The 19789-nt window shown below is 35.8% G+C and overlaps 1 protein-coding gene across 3 annotated transcripts in view; it reads right to left on the bottom strand.

Annotated features, from left to right (window-relative positions):
• Vmat (Vesicular monoamine transporter) overlaps nucleotides 1–19789 on the bottom strand; it is a 283110-nt gene that overhangs the window by 97733 nt on the left and 165588 nt on the right. The window contains exon 1 of one of the 3 annotated variants that reach the window (XM_067771417.1): nucleotides 1851–2106. The exons of the other annotated variants lie outside the window; for them this stretch is intronic. The gene's annotated coding sequence lies outside the window, so the exon portion shown is untranslated. Of the gene's footprint in view, nucleotides 1–1850; nucleotides 2107–19789 lie in introns of those variants that run through there. 3 annotated transcript variants of the gene reach the window in all.

The raw sequence follows: 19789 nt of genomic DNA, 5'->3' as shown, positions 1-19789 counted from the left end.
TCGAACTAACTTAGATATAACTTTGGAAAGGCCCACCTTTTTATATGATAGATGTATGCAAAGTCGAGGTCAGCCTTTACTGGAACTAAATTGCTGTACTGCTTGTAAGCGTATTGTAAGTGTATTTTATGGCCAGTTTGGCATTCATCATTTCAAGCACTACTTGGACTTGATTTAAAAATTTTCGTTCTCACTCATCGAGAACAATTTGCGGCCGATTTAACATTTTTCGGTCTCAATTCAAGAACGATTTGTGCTTGATCTTTGGGAGGGGATTGGGAAGGTAGTTTTTTCTACTAGTACCCATTTATTTATTTTTTTATTAATAATAATAATTTTTTTGTCATTAATAAAACATATTAATAACAAAAAAACTATTATTAAAATCCAAAATATGAAAAAACACATAATACGCATTTTCTCATGCATTTCTCTTATTGAGAAATTCTTCTTTTTATTGACGCAATCTGAATATATACTTAAACCATTTCATAACAAGTTTGAGAATTACCTGTGCATTTGTCAATGGAACTGAACGAAAAATAAGAGTTAAAACAATAGAACATAAAAAAATTGTTGTAAACGACTTCACAGTTTGACGGTGATCGAACTCGCGCCACACGATAACAACTGCAATATCATAGCCGCTGGGCCGCTACAACTTCTTTGATGGCTTGTGTCAAATGTCGCATTTAAGAGCCTCCTGCGATTTACAACCAGATTGACTGAATTTTGTGTGTGTTAGTGCAGTCGGGTGGCTTCGTGAGACACGTATTTGTTGTCGGCTACACGTTGATGAAAATCAAAAAATTTTGATTTTTTCATTTGACGCTAGCTTATTTGATAGTCGCGGGGTGTGATTGACGAAACAGCAGTGTTGTATTTAGTTTGTGTCGACATTCAAAATGAACAAGTGCGCAGAAGAACAGCAATTCCTATTAAAATTTATTGAAAATTATCAATGTTTACCAGCTTTATGGAATGTAAAGCTTTTATTATTATTTAATAAAATTTGTATTAATTTTTTTATTATTTAATAAAACTGCTGTAGTTGCAAGTAAAAAAGTCATCGTCCGATGACGAAATATTCACGACCGAACGCTACGGTTTCTCAATGCAAATGTTGATTGATGGCTTTTTATTTGATAGTCGCGGGGCAAGCGCCAAATACCCGACACGCACACATACAAAAATTCAGCCAATCTGGTTGTAAATCGCAGGAGGCTCTAACATTGTAGTGCACATGAGTTGTACCGTTTCTTTGTTCTTGTACTTAATTTAAGTACATCGTTCTCATTAGTAGAACATTTGTTCATATTTTAAGACCAGCCGTTCTCTTTTCAAGAAAATGGTGTCAGTTAAAGAACAAGGTTGTTGTTTTAAGAACAGTTTGTTCGTTTTTCAAGAACAAAAAAGTAGGAACATGAAAATATTGAATTGAGTCCGGTGGTGCTGGATTTTAGAACAGCATTTTCTTTGAGTGTACTACTACCAGTAGAACGTTAGTTGCGTAAACTCATAACTCAGTAGAGCCAGATTTGTTTATTTAAGGATCCAAATATCATCTCAGGATTTTGATCTTTTGTTCGTAACTGGGATATTGACTGCATCTTTAGGGATTCAAGGTCCCATGCAACGCAGTACGTAGCTTATTCAGTTCAAATATCAACTGCCTTTGTATGCGAATGGAGGTTGAACCTACAGGTGTTTGTTACGGTTTCATGACTGGGAACGGACTATTCTTTCGGGAGTACTCCGCAAACTCTTTGGGGAGTGTTTTAATCGTAAAACCACTGCTAAGGAATTGACTTCAAAAGCTTTGTCGCACGGATAAGTTAATTTATATGTACCTTTGATGTTGATGAAACAATTCTCGGTTTCTCAATTTTTATATCTGCTTTCTGTATTTTATCCACTAAATTTAGTAATTTTATTTGAAAAACATTTTTTAAATCACTAACGCTTGTTTTTCTTCTGCAAACACGATAGATCAAAAGAACAACTTTAACTTTATAAAACCAAAGTACTCATATAAGTTCTCTTATTCGAAATTCGGTTTCAAATTCGAAATGATTTCTTTCTTAAGTTTAAATTTGCAACGATTTTTCTGAAACACGTTAACGATCTGTCATAAATGCGACCTAATCTTCAACTAAAATCGCCAATACCTTAACATATTACTTAAATAAAATTAAAATAATTGTATATGCTAAAATATTTAAAGTTACTAAATGCTAGCAAAAAAAGTATGGACGAAGCTGTTGGTGGCTATAAAAAATAGTAAATGACGAGAACAGCTGCAATGAATGCATTTTTCCTATTTAAATAACAATTGTAAGCAAATTGATTTTGAATATACCCCGCAAGAATATTTCGAACATTTTCCGAAGTTAGAAGATTTGTAAAATCGTAGACGTTTTTAAACCGGAGGTAACAACTTACCTGACAGAGGTCGAGGTAGGTTGCCTGCACATGTACACAGTAAAACATTTGAGACTAACTTTTAAACTTTTCATCGGTTAAGCTATTTCTCAAACTTTTTTGTACTAAATTTGAAACTTCTCAACTTACTACTACGTTTGCAGTTTTATTCGGTTTAAATTTTGAACTTTACTGAAAAATAGGTGTAAAAACTCAAAACTGTTTTAAAACAAAACTGAAAAGTTAAAAAAATAAAACAAAAAGAAAAATAGAAACGTGTAAGCAGTTCTGGTAAAAAAATGTAAAGTTTAAACTTACAGCTGAAAAATTCAAAATAAAAACATCATACACAAAATTTTGATATACAACTGTAATAGCTCTATGGGTAGAGCCCACGACTGAGCGAAATCACAAAATTTTCGAAAAATTTCGAAAATACGAGAAACATTTTCAAATTTTCGAGTTTTCCTATTTGGAGGTCCCTGAATATTTTTGTGTGTGCAGTTTTGTAGTCCAATCAACTTTAGTCCAAAAATACAAAAAATAGGTCTCTAAGAACTCGTATTTTTGACAATTTTTTCCAATGTTTCAGATTTTCCTTCTAAATGAAAAATAAAGTTTTGTGCCCTGCGTAAGGAAGAAATTATTAAACGCCCTTCGGAAAAAAAAAATTTGCAAAAATCAGTTCGAGTTTTGAGAGACTACAATTGATGGGGCTACAAAAATGCATATTCAGAATAGTTCAGAGAACTCCAAATAAATAGTTCGAGAATTTCGAAATATTTTATCGAATTTTCGATTTTTTCGAAAGCGTTTCGGAGATTGGTTTGCAGGAGATTGAATTGCGAAATTCATTGTCCATTCTCCATTTTCCTTAATTACCAAATATAAAAGAAATAATAATTTTATTGGGAAAATTCGATAAAATACTGCTATTTTCGTGTACAAGAAGTTTCAGATTTATACTCAAAGTTTCAACGCATGAAGGGTATACAAATTCTCAATGTGATGATGCTGCTGCCATTATTTATTTATGCATTTCTAGAAGTGTAGTAGTTTTGCATTTCTTTCAAAATAATTATATTGTACAACTTTATCAATGACATTTCCATTTCGAATATTTTCGAATAATAATTTGTTTAATGTTTTGTGTAGTATTGTTTGAATCATTTGTGCGGAAAATTAATTCAGGTGTTTGTTAAATAGGTGCACAGGCAAATTAAATTTGTACTAAGAAAATATGTACTGAATATTAATGTGAGAAACTAAACTAATTAAGTGAATTGAATTATGAGTACGATTTAAAATGAATACAATACTCAGTTTAAATTTTGTGTTTATAATGTAGCAGTTCGAGATGATCTCGTTTTTTATGATGGAAGTGAATATTTAATTTCTATAAATGATATTGGTAAAATAGAAAGTACTCGTAAACTTTTATATCGCGATAATTATGCAGAAGATTTTATATCCCAAAGTTGCTTTGTATGTACAGGTGCAAGTAAATAATAGTAGTCATTATTATAAAAATTTTGGCTGTTATTTTCTTTTCTTATGATTTTCTTTCAAAAAATCGTAATAAAAAGCTATATAAACCATTTTTGAAAAAATTTGAAAACATTTTCGAAAAAATTGGAAAGTTCCAGTAGACAATATCAGCAATTATTATATTAATTTTAACAGTCATTTTATTATATTCTTCTTTCTTTCTTTTCCCTTAATGAATCTTAATGAAAAGCTATGTATGTAAACCAATTTCGAAGTTATGTTTGACAAAATTCGAAAACATTTTCGAAAAATTTCGAAAGTTCCATAATTTGCTTGAAAATATCTAAATTTTAGTTAGATTTAGCCTTTACTTGCTGCTGCGCCCGCACGCAGGAATTAAAACATAGAATTACGGAGATAACCCGGAAATTATCCATAAATGGTCTCAATAATTCGAAGTTATCCAGGAAAAAATTTCAAAATTAAGGCCTGGTAGCCCTGAAACTGCCCAAGCGACAACATTATAAGTGAAAATAAATAATATAGCAAATATTCGAAAATAGTCTCGAAACAATTCCAAAATAGTCACTAAATGAACGCGAATAGCCACGAAATGTTTCAAAATAACCCAAATTAATTGGTTAAAAATAGTTCAGACACTATCCCGAAATGGTCCGGACATGACCACGAAAATAGTAACGAAATTACCTATTCATACCTTGAAAACTGCTTTCTTTTCCAAAGTGTTTCAGGCCGAAACCTATGTATATCGCGGTCCCATGGAAGACTAACACTCTTCAGTTGTTCGCGTGGAACACTGGCACAGTTTGTTGTTCGAGTTGAAAATCAGCACGGAAACAAATGCAACGTGTTAGTCTTCAACGCGAACAACTGAAAAGTGCTAGTTTTCCACGCAAAGACGAACTGGTGCTAATCTTCCACGCATTTAACGAGTTGTATAAGTCTTCCATGGGAGTTCGAAATGTGTTAGTTTTTCATGGGATATAACTTTAACATTAACTAACTGGTTCCATCGCAATATGCCAGTAAATGTTTCTTTCTTTTCAGTTTCTCTTAGAAAACATAATAATTGAAATTCAATTATTATAAGCCAGTGTTAAGCTCATGAATTCTTAAATATAAGTATAAACTGAACACACTATTAAACAAACATTCATAAATATGTACAACTGAGCCCGAGTTTACAAAGCTTCTCATTCGCAACGAAGAAGAACTTTACAAAAACAAATCTACATGGCATACAAATCAATATAGAGACAAAATGTCTCAATTGTGTTGTTAGTGTAGAAATGAGAAAAACTGAATTAAGCAAAAAAACAAATACCAGCAGGATGGCCTAGTGGTTAAAGGCTACTGCATTTTCACCATGTGATTCACGGTTCGAATCCCGGTGAAACCTTTGATAACATTACAAAATTGCCTGATGATGACAACGTTGGCGGTTTTCGAAATGGGTCTATCGCAATATGCCAGTAAATGTTTCTTTCTTTTCAGTTTCTCTTAGAAAACATAATAATTGAAATTCAATTATTATAAGCCAGTGTTAAGCTCATGAATTCTTAAATATTAACTAGTTTTATTTTTTTTTTCATGTAAGAGTTTGAGTGTTTGGATATCCGGATTCTGCAGTTTTTCAATAACTTTTGTAACCTTAATTCGACACCTGAATTTTATATCACTCTTTTATTTATTTTATTCAGTTTAAATTTCAAGTTTAACTAACCAACACGACTGAATCCGTTGAGTTGCTTTTAAAATAAAACCAAAAAATTTAAAAAACCTTAAAAGAGAAACACAAAAATTCCATTTGTGAAAACGGCTAAAATTATACAATTAATGGTCTAGAAATAGTTTTGAAAATTATCTCAATGATTCAGTGATAGTTTTGAAATATCCAGTGTTGGATATTGGACAAAATTGTGATATGGTTCTGATAAGAGACTTAAACGGCCTAGAAATGGCTCTAAAAACAATCCAGAAACACTACATCTGGTCTAGACCAAATAAATGTTATTGTTGTTGTAGGGATAAAGATTCAAAGAGTTGTGTAGCCAACCCTTTCAATGGATTGCCAACGGAATTTATATGTAGCTTCTCCAACCAATTGTCAACCTCACCTAGCCGTCGCGTTTCCTTAGCATGCCGAGAACTAGGGGGTGGTGAGTCATATTAAATCGTTTCCAAGTTGGTTGAGCTTGTACTTCAACGATTCTTGTTACCGGATATCGATAACACTCTGCAAAACTTTCAGGAAACGGTTTAAAGATACTGTTAAAGAGAGGAGAGAAAAGGTATCACTGTTAACTTTTCCAAAATTGCTAGACCTCTTTTCATGTGGTCCATACACTTAATAGCACTGATCAAAGTCAATATAATTAAAGCTAGAAAGGTTAGAACTAATAAAAAAGTTACTTTTTTCCCAGAGAACCCCACTTCCCCAGTTTTCAAAGTAGTATAGCCAGTAGATCCTTCACGGTATTGTCTATCTGTGCGTTGCGTTCATATCATCAGTAACTATGAAAGAGGGGACGGGCTGAGAACCTTCCAACTTCCTTTGTGTTATGTTCAGCATTTTTGGCGCAATTAAGTCATAAAGACAAACGCCTGCACATACTGGTTCCGCATTTATAATACTAATAAAATGAAATTTAAAAATTTTCATTAAAAAAAATTTCGCATTTTCGAAATTATTTTAAAAATTTGCGTTATACAATTCCTAAAAGCGCGAAAATAACGAATAATAATAAGACTTGTTTGTAATTTTTGAACCTAGTTTTTTCATAGTAGTTTCAGTATATTAGGGTGTTTCATTTTAAGGATATTTTTTGAACACAGATCTGTTAGATAGAATGGAATTTGCTAAATAAAGTGTCGGTAAGGAAAAAGGAAAAGGAAAAAAGAAAGAATGTTGACACTTTCTGTAAAATCCCACAATCTTAAACTTTTAGCCCTTTTTAAACATGCTTCCAAACTGCGGTGTCGACTGAAATACTTTCTTGGCCGGAGCGTATTGGTCTTTCGCGTAACATGACGACACGACATATGTAAAAATTAAATCAGCTGATACGAGAGGCTGTACAAGAAATACATAGCGCTCACAGAGTTAACATAGTGTTAAGTGTGCTAAAGACGGCAAAGTTTACACCCACCCTACATAATAGTTCCAAATTAGTTTTCTTATAACATGTAGAGTAAATCGAACTTTTTGAGTAAACTGGAGACCAATTCACATTCTGTGAATAATAAAATGAAAAAAAAAAAAAAAAATAAACCTCATACAAAAATTTGTTCAAATGTATGAAAATTCGTTTTATTTTATCAATTCACAGAACGTGAATTGGCCCCCTGAAGTTTTAAAGCACTAAAAATTTCATGGAACAACATAATTATTTACTTAATAATTTTCTGCGTAGGATAGATAAACAAAAAATGTACCTCAAAATGAAATACCCTAATATACATGAGCAGCTTAAAGCTTAAATTAACAAGTAAGGAAGGTTAAGTTCGGGTGTAACCGAACATTACATACTCAGTTGAGAGCTATGGTGACAACATAAGGAAAATAACCTTGTAGGAAAATGAACCCTGGAATGTGTTTGTATAGCATGTGTATCAAATGAAAGGCATTAAGACTATTTTATGAGGGAGTGGCCCTTCGTTCTGTAGGTGGTCGCGTTTTCGAGATATCGCCATAAAGCTGGACCAGGGGCGACTCTAGAATATGTTTGTACGATATGGGTATCAAATTAAAGGTATTAATGAGGGTTTTAAAAGGGAGTGGTGGTAGTTGTATATGTGAAGACGTTTTCCAGATATCGACCAAAATGTGGACCAGGGTGACCCAGAACATAATCTGTTGGATACCGCTAATTTATTTATATATGTAATACCACGAACAGTATTCCTGCCAAGATTTCAAGGGTTTTTTATTTCGCCCAGCAGAACTTTTTCATTTTCTTCTACTTAATATGGTAGGTGTCACACCTATTTTACAAAGTTTTTTTCTAAAGTTATATTTTGCGTCAATAAACCAATGCAATTACCATGTTTCATTCCTTTTTTCGTATTTGGTATAGAATTATGGCATTTTTTTAATTTTTCGTAATTTTCGATATCACTTTTTATACCAATTCAAAGTGTGTTCGGATAAGTACGTGAACTGAGTTTAGTAAAGATATATCGATTTTTGCTCAAGTTATCGTGTTAACGGCCGAGTGGAAGGACAGACGGTCGACTGTGTATAAAAACTGGGCGTGGCTTTAACCGATTTCGCCCTTTTTCACAGAAAACAGTTATCGTCCTAGAATCTAAGCCCCTACCAAATTTCACAAGGATTGGTAAATTTTTTTTAGACTTATGGCATTAAAAGTATCCTAGACAAATTAAATTAAAAAGGGCGGAGCCACGCCCATTTTGAAATTTTCTTTTGTTTTTGTATTTTGTTGCACCATATCATTACCGGAGTTGAATGTTGACATAATTTACTTATATACTGTAAATATATTAAATTTTTTGTTAAAATTTTACTTAAAAAAAATTTTTTTTTTTAAATTGGGCGTGGTCGTTCTCCGATTTTACTAATGTTTATTAAGCATACATATAGTAATAGGAGTAACGTTCCTGCCAAATTTCATCATGATATCTGCAACGACTGCCAAATTACAGCTTGCAAAAGTTTTATATTACCTTCTTTTAAAAGAGGGCGGTGCCACGCCCATTGTCCAAAATTTTACTAATTTTCTATTCTGCGCCATAAGTTCAACTCACCTACCAAGTTGCATCGCTTTATCCGTCTTTGGTAATGAATTATCGCACTTTTTCCGTTTTTCGAAATATTCGATATTGAAAAAGTGGGCGTGGTTATAGTCCGATATCGTTCATTTTAAATAGCGATCTGAGATAAGTGCTCAGGAACCTTCATACCAAATTTCATCAAGATAGCTCAAAATTTACTGAAGTTATCGTGTTAACGGACAGATGGACGGACATGGCTCAATCAAATTTTTTTTCAATCCTGATGATTTTGATATATGGAAGTCTATATCTATCTTGCACGGTTAAAAAAGTGAGCCTGAATTAGAAACCATTCCTCAGCTAAATCAATTTTTCAAACATTTTTATACTAAATTGGAAACTTCTGAATTTACTACTACGTTGTTTTTGAATTTTGTTTGGTTTTAATCTTAATTGAACAAATATTCAATTCAATTCAGTTTATTTAAAGAACAATGTATTAGTACATTAAGATCGAAAAAATGATCTTTTATAGCACAATAGTTGGGTATAGACAGAATTGTATAAGTTTCATTAAGAGCTTAAATACGGAATCCAAACATTATACCCGAGTCTAAGCTCGCGAATCACATGGTCGAGAATGAAAGTTCCCCAGCAAGCATCAATAAAACAGTTAGGGGTCTTCACATACACGCAAAACGCCGACGTCTCAACGTACTCGAAAACATGGAAATCTACAAACAGAAAACATTCGACGGTAGAATAATAAACGAACAGATAAACACAATTTCTGACACAATATTCGAGCCTTTAAAACTTGTTTACAGGAAACAACTTAATCACACAGGTACAAGAGACAAACACACAACAACAAATAAACACAAAACAATTAACACACTAAAACAAAAAACCGACAAAGAAGGTCAAACGACTAAAATCACAGATTTCTACCTACCCCAGTCAGCCACACAAATCGATTAGTAAACCACCCTCGGTTCTGAATGAACACACAGCACATACACATAACTAAATATACACAAGCATCAATTTGACAATACCTGCTCACATACCTACGAACTATAAATACAGGACAAACGACAACAACAGATCAGAACGAAAATCGACACTGAAGATGGCACAACGCCGAAACCGGTTTGTCTCAAAACCAAATTTCACAAGGGATGACGGAAAATCGTTCCAATATACATCATTTATCCACCCTGTCGGAAAATCAACAAAACAAGATAAATCGCTTAAAACTAAGTATTAGCATTTGTCAGGTAAATCATGCACAGATGCTTAGAACTAACAAACCAAATACATAATACATGTATTATGGACTCAACTACTTTGGACAATGCGGGCAAAATACTGATGTGACGGAAATCATTAGGACTGCACTCAGAGGCAGATTTAGCAACAGGAACCACAGTCGCGATTTTCCACTCATCATGAAAGCAGGATGTAGTGAAGATGTGATTGTGTGTGTTGGTAGGACAGTAGGCAGAATAATTTTAATAAATTTAATAGGAATTCCATTCACCCCAACTGCATTAGATTGTATTTTAAACACAGATTTAGCAACATCCAATCCAGACACAGCACTAAACTCAAACATTTGCCCAGCATAGTTAACACGACACGAATAGCTCGGATGAGGGGTGAGAGAGCAAGAGGGAGAGGCACGGCTAACAAATGCGGCCTCAAGCGAGCACTCAATATTGGGACTAGCATGTTTCTTAAGATTTCTAAGATCTCGCCACAAAACACTGCATAGAAATGCAGGGTCCAACTTTTTTGAAACATATTTACGTTTTGCCTGCTTGATGACGAGAGTGGCTTCATTTCTGGCCGCTCCGTTTCTCTACCGTGCGTACTCTCTTCCAGGCAGAATACAATTTGTTGCGCTTTCTGATTGCTTTCAAGTCTACTCTATTAAACCATGGGGAAGAAGGGGCCTTGCGTACACTCGTGCGCATCGGAACGTGAGATATAAAAGTTTGTAATAAGTTATCATTGAGAAAAATAAGCTTCTCATTAACCGAACAAAGACCCCAACATACAGCCCAGTTAATTATTATTTTATGTCGTATATTTTATTGTAACATGATGTAGATAGGGTGCATTTATTTTGATTTTTACCGATGGCCAAAAAGGCAAATCTTTCTCAAGAAAAAAATTTCGATTATGCAACAAGTAAGGAAGTCTAAGTTCGGGTGAAACCGTACCTTACATACCCAGCTGTACACTTGAAATGCTGTTGTTGTTTGCTTTGTGTTCTTAATAGTGCTACAAGGCTGCGCAATAATACATATACATATGGTTCTATTCTGAACTAATTTTTCTTCGAGTTATGGCTCCCGAAGAGTGGAAGAGAAACCCGGGCATAAGGGTCGACGACATCCACATCTACACTGACAGCTCCAAGATTAAACCGGGAGTGGGAGCCGGAGTCTTCTCTGAGTCCCTAGATTTGTCTGCATCTTTCAGACTCCCATCGCACTGCAGCGTGTTTCAAGCAGAAATCCTCGCGAGTTGGCAAGCCTGCAAATCACTGGAGGGCTTGAATGTAGCTATCCTGTCGGATAGCCAAGCAGCGATAAAAGCGCTTTCCTTGCCACACATTAACTCAAAATTAGTGTGGGCTTGTAAGCGATTCATATCCCAGTTATCCAGCAATCTAGAACTACGCGTTATCTGGGTCCCGCGTCATAGGGGAAAAGAGGGTAACGAGAAGGCCGACGAGCTAGCACGCAGGGGCTCATCGGAGATGAACGAGGAAATAACCATTGTCGAATTAGGCATACCCTTAGCAGTAGCCAAGGGGAATATCCAAAGCTTCTACTTGAAGAAAGCACAAACAAAGTGGTATAATATCACCACCTGTGTAATATCAATATCCGTTTGGCCAAACTATGAACAAATCCAGGGCTAACACACGCAAGCTGATAGCAGTCTGCACCGGTCATTGGGCAGTAGGTACGAATGCGGAAAAGATGGCCATTCCGTATAACGACTACTGCAGAAGCTGCAAAGATCCATATGCCAGGGAAACAGTAGAACACTTTATGTGTAAATGCCCGGCTCTAGCTAGAGCCCAGCTAAGGTTCCTTGGAACCCCGTTTCTAGAAGACCTCAGAGGGTTATCTGTGATAGCAATTCCGAATATTCTTAATTTTATCAACAACTCTGGCTGGTTGTAATACATTGACCGTAACATGCCGTAGGTTTTTAGAAGAGTTACATGGCATCAAAACGGCTTTAAATAGCTAATTGGGCGACCAGGGTCGCAGCCATTTCACCTACCTACCTATGGCTCCCGAAACATAGAAAATTGCTTAGTCATAAAAGGGGCGGTGCCAGGCCCATTTTTTTAAATTTGAAGTTTTTCCTATTTATTGTTATAAATCCACTTATGAAATGAAATTCCATTGATATAAAGTTCTTTTTTGCAAAGATATAGCTGATTTTATTCGTCCACGACCCTTTTAAAAATCTTTTATATAAAAGTGGGCGTGGTCCTTAACCGATTTTGTAAATTTTTCTTCAAAGCATTCCTTACAGTAAAGGCAATCTCTCTGCCGAATTTTGTTACGATAGGTTTAACGATTTTTGACTAATATATTTGTAAAATTGATTTTATCACAAGTGGGCGGTGCCACACCCATTTTAAAGAATTTTTAAAATTTTTATCAAGAGTCTCAACATCAGTCCACACATCAAATTTCAACATTCTAGGCGTATTATTTATTAAATAATCAGGTTTTTTTGTGTTTTCCAAAATGTTATATATATAAAAAGTGGGCGTGGTTATCATCGGATTTCGCTCATTTTCAATAGCAATATATTCTGGGTCCAGATAAGATCGTGTACCAAATTTGGTGAAGATATCTCAATATTTACTCAACTTATCGTGTTAACGGGCACACGGACGGACGGACGGACATGGCTCAAACTATTTTTTTTCGATACTGATGAATTTGATATATGGAAGTCTATATGTATCTCGATTCCTTTATATCTGTACAACCAACCGTTATCCAATCAAAGTTATAATACCCTGTGTACAAGTACAGCTGGGTATAAAAAGAAAGTTGAAGACAAAAATTGCAAAGCGTCCGCGCAACAAGATGGGCCAATGTCATGAAGCGGTATCCAATTACAATGAACTTCAGCCAGCAATATTCAAAGCCTTTGAAAAGATAGCAGAAGGGAAAAAAGACAAAACTTCAGCACAAGCTTCTCAGTTTCAAGCTGCTATTTCTAGCGTACAATTCCAAACGTTGTTGTTGCAGCGATAAGGACACTCCCCGAAGGGCTTGGGGAGTGTTATCGATGTTGATGGTACTTTGCCGGATGCACTTCCGGTACGTTCCGGTAACAAGCACAATAAAGGTACCAGCCCGACCATCTCGGGAAACGATTTGTTATGACCATATGAAATCTTCTAGGCCATACCGCCCTCCCACCCCCTTGATCCATCAGGTAATCGGGGTCGCCAGAGCCTCGGTTGTTAATGAAAAAGGATTCGCCACGGGTAGGTGAGGTTGACAATTGGGTTGGATAAGCTATATAATGCGCTGGCAACCCCTTGAGGGAGTTGCGCTACACAAGAAACCATGCATCAGTAAACATTAATTAAATAGATGCAACATTGATACTGAGAGCGTCTAAGATTATTATAGATTCTGCATTCTATATTCCATTCCTTGATGCATTCATGACTCATATCAAAAGCCATTACATAAAACACCAACTAATTTTCGAAAATTTCGGTGTTTTGTTCCCCAAAAATGAATACAACGCTGAAAAATGCAATAAACTGCATGAATTTTATGAAAGTGTTGTGAATTGTTCCAAAACTGAGTTTGCAATGGAAGACAAAATGTGGAGAAGGCGAGTCGATGGTCAGAATCTTAAAAACGTGTTTGATGCACTTAAAGTGTGTACAATTTTGATGATTACCTACAAAATTTGTATGCTATATTTCTTATTTATCTTATTTTTTCAGATGGTGAATCCAAAAGCTTTCGAACTTATCAAATGAGATATTGCGCATATTAGCCGTTCTACTAGTTTCGACAGCAACGCCAGAACGCACATTTTCTGCCCTCAAAAGGTTAAAATCATATTTACGGAGTACAATTAGACAAGAACGTTTGAATGGATTCGCTTCATTGAATATCCATATTGATATACCACTTTCTGTAAACGAAGTACTAGAAGAGTTTTTCAAAAGGCCTAGGCTATTGTCAGTAAAAACTCAGCTGCTTTGCAGATGCCGTTCGTAGTCGGCATAAAACAACTAGGTCCCGTCCCGCCAATTTGTAGAAAAAATTAAAAGAAGAACGACACAAATTGGAAGAGAAGCTCGGCCTTAAACCTCTTCGGAGGTTATCGCGTCTTTCATTTATTTTTTTTATTTATAAATATTCCATCATTCGATTGGATATAACATATTCTTTCCACGCTGCTGTGTTTCAGGCGGAAAAAAATTCGGAAGCCAAAATTCAGAAAGTGATTACTTACTTTCTTAATTTTGACTTCTGAAATTTGACTTCTGAAATTTGGCTTTCTGAAAAAGGGTTCTCACAAATGTTTTCTGAAAAAATGTGTTTCTGAATTTTTTTTTCTGGTGTACCAAGCCGTCAAAGGCAAATATAATACACGGACCAACATGTACATCAAACGATATCAGCAAAAAACACAACAAATCGTATGATAGAACATACTAATTCAACCTTATTGAAAAACCTAAATTCACATTTTATTTTAAAAAGAATAAAAGAAATTGAAAATTGTTTAAAGGTTAAACTTATTTTTTTGTATATATACTATCTCCAGTTTTATAAGATACATTTTTCTCGCACCAAAGTTCACTCATGGAACCTCCCTACAGTATTTTATTCCAACACGCCCTATATCAGATAAAATTCAATATATGTGACCCGGTCTATGAGAAGGTGGCTGTTAACAGCTGTTTCTCATTTCTTTTTTGAGTCATAAGCCACCTTTTCATGGACCGGGTCACATATATTGATGTGAGCTGAGACGTTTATGAAATAAATCTAGATAGAGTAATAATTCACTCAGCACTTATTTAAAAAAAAACACCTTCCAGATTTTAGTTATGAATCTTCTGCCTTAAAAAATTCAGATTTTGTGGATTAGCTACATTTATATAAAGTTTCGTATTTTGGAAGCGATCCCAATATATTCCCACCGCACATAGTTTTCCATCCACGTGGCCCGGTGCTCCAGCATATAAATAACAGAATTTGACGCCACCTTTTGCACAATACATATTTTTTCCTACAGGATAATCCTTACAGTTATTTGGTTGTACTATAGTTACTTCATGTGTTACGAGTCCTCTTAATTGTGAAGTACATTCTATGATAGTCATCGTATTGCCCTCTAAAAGTACATTTTCGCAAAGTTGTATTGGGTTCTTTCCACAATCATTGTCAAAGGTGTTATCCAGTTCAATTAGACATATTTCCTTACTGTACTTTCTGTCCTTTCTGTTTTTTCTATAATTATCTGGAAAATATACATCCTTCACTCCGCGAAGTGGTTCTCTTAAAATTGATGGAGTAGGTGCAACGAGCATTCTAGGTTGATCTGAACCGATCAAGCATGCCGCAGCTCTCACTACTTTTTGCATAGTGACTAATGAGCCAACGCAATGATATAATTTGTGATGAAACAAATGTACCAAAGATTCGTCAGTTTGCGAATTTACATGGGTCAAAAGATTGCTAAGTACGACAACCACAATCGCGATATAATGGTTTAAATTCATTTTAGTTCCTGATGATTTCCGCTGCACGTTAGGTAGAGATATAAAATAACTAAAGCAAGAAAAGTTTTGTGGGCTCTATTTATATACAGTTTTAAAGCTTGAAGAAATTTTCGGGTGCAAGTGTACGGTAGAACTAATAAATGAAATTAGCGCGTATATTCTATTCTTTTTCAAAAGAAATTTTAATTTTACTTAATTGCTCGTTTCTATATTTGTACAGTTGAATAGTGGTATTAATTTCACATAGATTAAGTGACACGTGTACAATATGGCCGTATTTTTAAACGGTTTTATTTAGGTTGACTTGACAGGCTGGCTGTTGGATGGCTGGCACGAATTTTGTAATTGAAATTTAAGTAGCTTCCCAATAAGCTACAAGCTTGAAACTTGGGATATAGTTCAGAACCCGATGACAATGCAATAATAAGGTGGTGCAAGGGTCGAGATATTCACAAAAGTCGTATTTGTGGTCCCGTTTGGCTCATATTTGGAACACATTATACATACAAGAATAGAAAGCGACCTATGAAAAAAAACGCCGCTAGTTGGCGCAAGGATCGAGATATTCACAAAAATCGTATTTGCGGTCCCGTTTGTCTCATATTTGGAACACATAATAAATACGAGAATAGAAAGCGACCTATGAAAAAAATCGACGCTAGGAGGCGCAAGGATCGAGATATTTACAAAAATCGTATTTGTGGTCCGATTTGGCTCATATTTGGAACACATAATACATAAGAGAATATGAGATATTCAAAAAAGTCGTATATATGGTCCGATTTGGTCCATATTTGGAACACACAGGAATAGAAAGCGACCTTGATGTCCGATTTGGCTCATATTTGGAACAAATATTACATACAGTCCAGGGCATTTTTTAAGGATTTTTCACTAGGTGGCCAAAAGAAAAATATCTCCTCGACATGACTGACCATACCGGTCAGCTTTTGAATATTGCCATTTTTGGTCAAAAAAAAAAAAAACATGCTGTGGCAACCGTGGTTGTGACTCACTCATACCAAAACATTTGCAATAAAACAAGTAATCCCAGGAATAGTTATTATACTCAGTTGAGCAGAGCTCACAGAGTATATTAAGTTTGATTGGATAACGGTTGGTTGTACATATATAAAGGAATCGAGATAGATATAGACTTCCATATATCAAAATAATCAGGATCCAAAAAAAATTTGATTGAGCCATGTCCGTCCGTCCGTCCGTCCGTTAACACGATAACTTGAGTAAATTTTGAGGATCTTGATGAAATTTGGTATGTAGGTTCCTGAGCACTCATCTCAGATCGCTATTTAAAATGAACGATATCGGACTATAACCACGCCCACTTTTTCGATATCGAAAATTTCGAAAAACAGAAAAAATGCGATAATTCATTGCCAAAGGCGGCTAAAGCGATGAAACGTGGTAGATGGGTTGACGTTATTACGCAGAATAGAAAATTTGTAAGATTTTGGACAATGGGCGTGGCACCGCCCACTTTTACAAGAAGGTAATTTAAAAGTTTTGCAAGCTGTAATTTGGCAGTCGTTGAAGGTATCATGATGAAATTTGGCAGGAACGTTACTACTATTACTATATATGTGCTAATAAAAATTTGGAAAATTGGATGAAGAACACGCCCACTTTTTAAAAAAAATTTTTTTTAAATTCAAATTTTAACAAAAAATTTAATATCTTTACTGTATATAAGTAAATTAAGTCAAAATTCAACTCCAGTAATGATATGATGCAACAAAATACAAAAATAAAAGAAAATTTCAAAATGGGGTTGGCTCCGCCCATTTTCATTTAGTGTGTCTAGAATACTTTTAATGCCATAAGTCGAACAAAAATTTACCAATCCTTTTGAAATTTGGTAGGAGCATAGATTCTATGACGTTAACTGTTCTCTGTGAAAATGGGCGAAATCGGTGGAAGCCACGCCCAGTTTTTATACACAGTCCACCGTCTGTCCTTCCGCTCGGCCGTTAACACAATAACTTGAGCAAAAACCGATATATCTTTTCTAAACTTAGCCCACGTACTTATCTGAACTCACTTTATCTTGGTATAAAAAATGGCCGAAATCCGACCATAACCACGCCCACTTTATCGATATCGAAAATTACGAAAAATTAAAAAAATGCCATAATTCTATACCAAATACGAAAAAAGGGATGAAACATGGTAACTGGATTGGTTTATTGACGCAAAATATAACTTCGGAAAAAACTTTGTAAAATGGGTGTGACACCTACCATATTAAGTAGAAGAAAATGAAAAAGTTCTACAAGGCGAAATTAACAGCCCTTGGAATCTTGGCAGGAATACTGTTAGTGTTATTGAATATATAAATAAATTAGCAGTACCCGACAGATGATTTTCTGCATCACCTGATCCACATTTGGTAGATATAGCGAGAACACCTTCACATATACATCTAAGGGCCACTCGCTTTTAAAACCCTCATTAATACCTTTAATTTGATATCCATATCGTACAAACACATTCTAGAGTCAACCCTGGCCCACCCTAATGGCGATATCTCGAAAAGGCGTGCACCTATAGACCTAATGCCCACTCCCTCTTAAAATGCTCAGTAACACCTTTCGTTTGATACCCATATCGTAAAAACATTCTAGAGTCACCCCTGGCCCACCCTAATGGCGATATCTCGAAAAGGCGTCCACCTATAGACCTAATGTCCACTCCCTCTTAAAATGCTCAGTAACACCTTTCCTTTGATACCCATATCGTACAAACATTCTAGAGTCTCCCCTGGCCCACCCTAATGGCGATATCTCGAAAAGGCGTCCACCTATAGACCTAATGCCCACTCCCTCTTAAAATGCTCAGTAACACCTTTCGTTTGATACCCATATCGTACAAACATTCTAGAGTCACCCCTGGCCCACCCTAATGGCGATATCTCGAAAAGGCGTCCACCTATAGACCTAATGCCCACTCCCTCTTAAAATGCTCAGTAACACCTTTCGTTTGATACCCATATCGTACAAACATTCTAGAGTCACCCTTGGTCAACCTTTATGGCGATATCTCGAAAAGGCGTCCACCTATAGAACTGAGGATTACTCCCTTTTAAAATACTCATTACCACCTTTCATTTGATACCCATATCGTACAAACACATTCTAGAGTCACACTGGCCCACCCTAATGGCGATATCTCGAAAAGGCGCCCACCTATAGACCTAATGCCCACTTTCTCTTAAAATGCTCAGTAACACCTTTCGTTTGATACCCATATCGTACAAACATTCTAGAGTCACCCCTGGCCCACCCTAATGGCGATATCTCGAAAAGGCGTCCACCTATAGACCTAATGCCCACTCCCTCTTAAAATGCTCAGTAACACCTTTCGTTTGATACCCATATCGTACAAACATTCTAGAGTCACCCTTGGTCCACCTTTATGGCGATATCTCGAAAAGGCGTCCACCTATAGAACTAAGGATTGCTCCCTTTTAAAATACTCATTACCACCTTTCATTTGATACCCATATCGTACAAACATTCTAGAGTCAACCCTGGCCCACCCTAATGGCGATATCTCGAAAAGGCGTGCACCTATAGACCTAATGCCCACTCCCTCTTAAAATGCTCAGTAACACCTTTCGTTTGATACCCATATCGTAAAAACATTCTAGAGTCACCCCTGGCCCACCCTAACGGCGATATCTCGAAAAGGCGTCCACCTATAGACCTAATGTCCACTCCCTCTTAAAATGCTCAGTAACACCTTTCCTTTGATACCCATATCGTACAAACATTCTAGAGTCACCCCTGGCCCACCCTAATGGCGATATCTCGAAAAGGCGTCCACCTATAGACCTAATGCCCACTCCCTCTTAAAATGCTCAGTAACACCTTTCGTTTGATACCCATATCGTACAAACATTCTAGAGTCACCCCTGGCCCACCCTAATGGCGATATCTCGAAAAGGCGTCCACCTATAGACCTAATGCCCACTCCCTCTTAAAATGCTCAGTAACACCTTTCGTTTGATACCCATATCGTACAAACATTCTAGAGTCACCCTTGGTCAACCTTTATGGCGATATCTCGAAAAGGCGTCCACCTATAGAACTGAGGATTACTCCCTTTTAAAATACTCATTACCACCTTTCATTTGATACCCATATCGTACAAACACATTCTAGAGTCACCCTGGCCCACCCTAATGGCGATATCTCGAAAAGGTGCCCACCTATAGACCTAATGCCCACTTTCTCTTAAAATGCTCAGTAACACCTTTCGTTTGATACCCATATCGTACAAACATTCTAGAGTCACCCCTGG

The sequence above is a fragment of the Eurosta solidaginis genome, chromosome 3 (genome assembly GCF_040869045.1).
Source record: "Eurosta solidaginis isolate ZX-2024a chromosome 3, ASM4086904v1, whole genome shotgun sequence".
In the NCBI taxonomy this organism is placed as follows: Eukaryota; Metazoa; Arthropoda; class Insecta; order Diptera; family Tephritidae; genus Eurosta; species Eurosta solidaginis.
This window is presented reverse-complemented; position numbering and strand designations above follow the sequence as displayed.